The 7,121-nt window shown below is 33.8% G+C and overlaps 1 pseudogene; it reads right to left on the minus strand.

Moving 5' to 3' along the window:
• Window positions 1–3,202: 3,202 nt before the first annotated feature.
• Window positions 3,203–4,720, minus strand: LOC149416244 (uncharacterized; annotated as a pseudogene).
• Between the last annotated feature and the right edge of the window lie 2,401 nt (window positions 4,721–7,121).

Raw genomic sequence — 7,121 nt, forward strand, 5'->3', positions numbered from 1 at the left:
AGTTATATGGTGTTAAAGGTGGATCAACTTAGTCTAACAACTTCTTACTGGATCAACATAATACGGGAAGAGGACAATATATATATATATATATTGTATATATGTATATATAATGATAATTTCCTTGTGATTTGAATGACAGTCAATTAAAACACAATTGAGTTTCTCTGTAATGAAAGAAGAGGTTTATTTTGTTAATCTCACAAGAGTTACATACAGAAAAGCATTCAGTAACAAAACATTACCTGTAATGAAAGAAACGACATTTAATGTTATTAATTTTATGTCAATTCCTTAATCACAATCACGATAAATTACAAATAAAATTTCCATCAATCTGTCATGTCACAACCCATAGATTATTTTTACTATGTCACCATAGATTACGAAATATCGAGTCGACTGTGTAGGTACTGTGGCGCACATCCAGCCAGTGACAGTCCACGACACACTTAAAGAAAATTATATTTTTCTTTACATCTCCCCCCCTAGGGAAGACAATAAACCCCAACCTATTAAGTATCCTCTTTTTGGTTCATTAATGCAGGAACTGGAGTTAACTTTGAGATGTGGAAAAAATTTGATTCTGATTTTTGTCGACCAGTGTTTATCTTGTAAATTGAGTTTGATAATTTTTCTATAATTTTGTAGGGTCCGATTCTCAATTCGTCTAGCTTCTTCCTATTAAGTTTGTTTTCATTCTCCACAAAAACAATATCACCAACGTTGAAGTTGAAGTGTCTCCTGCTTTTATCGTAAATTATCTTGTTGTAATTATGTGACTTCATAGTATTTTCCAGAGCTTTTTTTCTGTCTTGCATCAAACTGATGTCGGTCTTCTTAAGTTTTAACTCATTTGGCAAAATCGTAACATCTGTGCCGTTAAGTAGATACTGTGGCGCATATCCTGTGACAGTGTGCTCCGTTTCATTATAGATTTTTACACAATTATGTGCTATAGTTGTCCAAGCTACTTTTGAGTCATTTTCGTTAATTTTGCATCTAATTTTATTGACCAGTGTTTGTTTCAATCTTTCATTTAATCCATTTGAGAAAGGTGAGTTTACTGCAGTAAAAATTATTGGAATATTTTTTTCATCCAAAATTTTTTTGAATTCTCTAGAATTGAGACCCGGGTATTGGTCTGAGAGTATCATGCCGATGTCATTAGTTTCTGTGGAATTTACGAGTTTGATGAAATCATTGGTATTTTGAGTTCTTGATGTCAAAATATATGCAAACCTCGTAAAATGGTCTGATAGCAAGTGCAAGTATCTCTTTGTTGACCGTGAACCCCCAAAACCGCCTATTGTATCAATGGAACATATTTCAAAAGGTTTTGTTGCGGGACCCAAGTGGGACATCAATCCATATTTGTTTTGACCTCTTGATTTGTTCTTTAAACATACTGAACAACTTTCGCAGGTTCTCTTTATATTGTTTGTCATATTTTCTGCTGTGTACAACGAGCTTATCATTTTTTGCATTTGTTTAATTCCTATGTGACCTAGGTCTGTATGAACATTTTTGATAAATACTATGCTGAATTTTTCTGATAGAATTATTTTTTCTCTTTTTTTTTACTTTTTTGTAATAAACATTATTCTTCGATATCAATTTATCTCTTCTGCACTGTATCTTCTCATTTTTCACCTGATCTTTTAATATATCTTCTAATTTGATTAAGTTGATAACTTTTAATTGCTCATCTTGGTTCTCATCTGGTTCTAAGACTGGGTTTCTGCTTAGGCAATCAGCTTCAATATTGTATTTACCTGGAGAATATTTAATTTGAAAATCATATTGTGATAGGTAGTATGTTAGATCTCCTAATTCTTCATCAGTTCTTGATTTTATATTCATATTCTCTAATGGCTTGTGATCTGAAAAGACAGTAAATTTCTTACCTATCAATAGATGTTGCCAATATTTAATACATTCTTTGATAGCTAGGCATTCCAGATATATAGCTTTCTTCCTTTTTTGAACTTCATTCAATTTCTTTGAGAAGTAAGCTACTGGTTTTTCCTCATTGTTTTCTTGTGGCTGTTTTAGGATAGCTCCCACTCCTAGTATACTAGCATCTGTGTATACATGTATAGGCAAGTTCGGGTCAAATATGGTTAATATTGGTTGAGAACATAAAATTTGTTTCATCTCATCAAATGACTCTTGGCATGCCATAGTCCAATTAAAGGTTTGACCTTTCCTCAAAAGATTATGCAACGGATCCAATTTCATTGCTATTTTTGGCACATATTTATGGTAAAAGTTTATTTTTCCCAAAAATTGTCGCACGTTTTTCTGCGTTTTTGGGGTCGGAAAGTTTCTTATTGATATCAAGTTATCTTTCAGAGGTCTAACTGAATTATTTTGTATTATGTGACCCAAATATTTAACCGAGTCAGCTGCGAACGTGCATTTTGTAAACTTCAGTCTTAAGCCTTCACTTTCAATCGCTTGAAACAGCTGTGTTAGATGTTTGACATGATCTGAGAAAGTTTTTGAAAAAACCAGGATGTCATCTATGTAATTTACTGTGAAATCTCCGAGTTTGTGTTTCCGTATTATGTTACACATTATCCTCTGAAATATTGCTGGTGCGGTTTTTAAGCCGAATGGCAAACATGACCATTGGTAATGACCTTCTTGAGTGACGAAAGCAGTTTTGTGCCTGTCTGTGACTCGCAGAGGAATTGACCAAAATGCTGAGTTCAAGTCTAGTGTTGAGAAAAACTTACAATCTCTTGTTTTTACCATCAGGTCTTCAATAAGCGGGAACGGCTGTGATTGAGGGACAACAATTTTATTTAAATCTCTGAAATCTATGCACAATCTAGATTTTTTGTTTTCATCTTTTTTATAAGCCAATGTAACTGGAGCTGCAAATGGACTATATGATTCTTCTATTATATTTTTTTCTAGTAATATTGCAATCTGTTTTTCAATCTCTTTTTTATCTTCGATTGTGCAACGATACGGTCTTTTATTGCAATATTTTTCCACTAACAAATCAATGTTTGCTTCATAATATTTTACCTTTCCAATGTCATATTTGTCCTTTGCAAATACAGATTTATTCTTCACTATTAATTCATCAATCACTTTTTGTTGATCAAAGTCTAGATGATTTATATAAGTAATGAAGTTTTTTTTGTAAAATTTTCATTGAAGTTTATTAAATTATTAGATTGGGTTTGATTAGAAACTATTTCATTTATTTGTGTTGGAGCTTTCTGACTGATTTCTAAGTTTTCATCTTGAATTAAGCTAAATTTTTGTATGCAATCAAGTCCAATTAAAAAATCGTAATCAAAATTTTCTTTGTCTATTACAAAGACATCCATATTTTTTTCAATGTTAAAAATAGTTACATCCAGTGATATCATACCAATTGCCTTTTTAACGCCATTAATTGTTTTTAAGTTAGTATTGTTCGAATAACCTGTTTTTTCATTGTTTATCTTCAATAACCTTGAGTTTATCAATGACACATTAGAGCCCGAGTCATAGATTCCAAATACTTCAACATTTTTATTTAAAACTAACTTTACTTTAATTAATGGCGGCACTATTAGTTTTTTTGGTTCTCACATTGCAGTTCGCATTCTAATTCTGAATTATTAATGTGCTTTATTTTCCTCTTATCATTTTCATTAGTATTATTCTTTGTTCTGAACCAACATAAATCTTCTGAGTGATAGCGCACACCTTTATTTAATTTTTCACAAATGCTACATTTTTCTTTCAACGGCTTAGTATCATCTTTCTTTCTCATATACTTTTTCTTCGAAACTAAATGTTCTAATTTGCCAAGTTCATTAAACAAGTCTTTTGTTTCTATAATCTCATCCTTGTTGATTCTATCTGTTATATAATCTGGTAAACCGGCAGCAATTATATCGGTTAAAGTCCCCTGATCAATTGTTTTTCTTACTTCAAGTAAAAGTCTTTCTTTTTTAACCGCATATTCTAATAATGATCCTGATTGATACTTGAAAGATAAAGCATACCTGCTAGCAGTCCAACCTTTATCACCATAGGTTTGCAGAAAGTTTGATTTCCAATCTAACCACTCTGATTGTAAACTAAGCTTTATCATCATGGACGAATACCAATCTGTACATGATTTGTCCAAAAATAATCTGAAGATTTCAATTTTTTCTTCGTCCTTAGTAATGTCAAACCTTGCACATTCTGTTTCAAATACTTCCATCCAGTGACATGCACTTATATTTTTTCCATTAAATTTTTCAAGTACAAACCTGTCAGCTAACTTTTTCATGCTTTGTTTTTCGTTTTTCTGTTGATTTTCAACTAATTTTTCCAAAATTTTCACTATAGGGTCTTCTGAACTCCTGTTATTGGCAATAGACACTTGTTCTTTGGTAATTTCCTCTAGAAATTGGTCCTGAAAAATCATGTTTTTGTCCTCATCCACATATGTTTGTGAAATATCTTCTGTCATTTTTATCCATACACTTCTGGTTTGGTGTCTTTTTTTAATGTATTTTTTACTATAGCATAAGCCTTAGAGGTGTAGATAGGTTTGTGGAGTGATGCTGCTTGACATTCTTCAGGAATCAGGAAAACTTTGTCATCTTGTGTAACAATTGAGGTTATGGCAATAAGATTAGACTTTCCGTCTGTTGTTGGTTTTGATTGAAATGTAAACTTCAACTTTTCCATATTGTGACAAGAAATGTCGTTTTATAATGATAATTTCCTTGTGATTTGAATGACAGTCAATTAAAACCCAATTGAGTTTCTCTGTAATGAAAGAAGAGGTTTATTTTGCTAATCTCACAAGAGTTACACACAGAAAAGCATTCAGTAACAAAACATTACCTGTAATGAAAGAAACGACATTTAATGTTATTAATTTTATGTCAATTCCTTAATCACAATCACGATAAATTACAAATAAAATTTCCATCAATCTGTCATGTCACAACCCATAGATTATTTTTACTATGTCACCATAGATTACGAAATATCGAGTCGACTGTGTAGGTACTGTGGCGCACATCCAGCCAGTAACAGTCCACGACACACTTAAGGCCCGTTCGCATTGGTCGAGTAGTTTAGTCAAGTAGCGAGTAATTTAGTAACTGGACACGTGCGAACACCATAAATTTAGTAGAGTAGTTTAGTCAGCGATTTAGTCAAGTCAATCCATTCTGTTCTATTTTTTCGGGCGAGTAGCGTCCCTCATCATGTGTCTATGGCAGATTTATAGAGTTTATCGATGGTCTATTGTCACTGGCTGCATTAGTCAGTGATCAGTATAGCGAGTATAGCATTAGTAGCCGTCAAAACACGCCAAAATGTCTTGTCGTTGGAGCGAAAACGCTACTGTCAAATTCGTGACGTTGTATTTACAACACGAATGCTCGTGGAATATAAAGTCGCCCCGATATAAGATCAAACAAATCAGGGAATCAGCATACGCTGAATTAGAAAAAGGGATGAATATTCCTGGATTTGGTGATAGGGAGATAAGAGCGAAAATTAAAAGCATCAGGTTAGTGAAGTTTTTTTTATTTATATGGTATATTACAAGTGCCTGTATTATTATGAATTTATGTTAAAGTAGTAGCAGAGTCATTAATCATTAATAATTTCTTTTCAGATCTACCTACTCACAGGAGTTAAAAAAAATAAAGGAGTCAAAACCCTCCGGTGCCGGAACTGACGCAGTATATTCACCATCAGTCAAATGGTTCAATCTATTAGATGGATCCCTCAGAAACATTAATACAATGTTAACAGAAAGTGAAAGCAATTTGGCAAGTACATTTCAATTCTATTCTATCGTTTATACATCAGTTTTTAATGTACCATTCTTGTCTGCCAAGGTACCGATCCATCGTTCACAAAGTAATCTGCATATCTTTCTCGAAGATCTCTTGACCTTCGGGATGAACGATTGGACAGACAACTTGGTAGTGGTTCCAATCCTTGAGGCTCTGGCTCCACCCTCCAATTACCAGGGATAACAGTTCCTGAATCAAAATTGTCTTTGTCTACTGTATATTCCAACTGCTTGTTCTGTAATTTTGTCTCTCTGAGCCAATTATGTAAAGCGCAACACGCCTTTACAATGCAAACAACCTTCTCAGGACTGTAGGGCATCGGTTTCTCAAACACTCTGAATCTGGCAGCTAGTATACCGAAAGCATTTTCAACTATTCTTCTGGCCCGAGACAATCGATAATTAAAATTTTTTTGCTTTGATGTTAATCGATTTCCTGGGAAAGGTTTTAAAAGGTATTCTTTCAAGGGAAATGCATTATCTCCAACTAGTACATGCCCTTCTGGCAGAATACCGTTTTCTAATGCTTGATACAAACTACAGTTTCGAAATACGCCTCCATCAGAAACCCGCCCATTACATCCAATGTCTATATAACTGAAGCAATATTTATGATCTACAACTGCCATTAAGACAATGCTGTTTGTCTCTTTATAATTGTAGTATAAACTTCCTGATTCAGGAGGTGCTTTAATGACGACATGTTTGCCGTCGATTGCTCCACAGCATCCAGGAAAGTTCCATTCTTTTCGAAATCCGTTCTCAATGATATTCCAGTCTGTGGTGGCGGGAACCTGAAAAAAGATTTATAATAATGTATACATTCGATATAAACAACATTCTACTTTATTTTCAGGAAGACATTATACACACGGATACAGATACTGAGGAAAGCAGAATTACTATGAATTCTTTTCGTGAACCCGTATCTAAACCCCCTACAAAAAAAAGCGGCTTTCCCAACTTTCGAGTATGGTGAGTCAACTAAAGGAGATAACTGAGGTTGCCAACTCTACAGAAGAAGACGAGTTTGAGGTCTTCGGCAGACACGTCGGCTTACAACTGAAATCTTTGCCCTTGCTATTGGCACTTGAAACCCAGGAATATATTCAACTGTACATGAACAGAATTCGACGCCAACACCTTCAAAATTCAACTGAGCAAAATAGATTCACCAGGATAGTCACACCAGTATCAAATGATTCGCAAGACTCTCCATGTAGTAATACTTCGTATTATGATGATGTAATTTATTTAGATGAGCCCCCAGAAGACACATATGAAATTGAAACACATGAAAACCATG

This window comes from Hesperophylax consimilis, chromosome 17 (genome assembly GCF_061612785.1).
Source record: "Hesperophylax consimilis isolate HC1 chromosome 17, BYU_Hcon_1.0, whole genome shotgun sequence".
In the NCBI taxonomy this organism is placed as follows: Eukaryota; Metazoa; Arthropoda; class Insecta; order Trichoptera; family Limnephilidae; genus Hesperophylax; species Hesperophylax consimilis.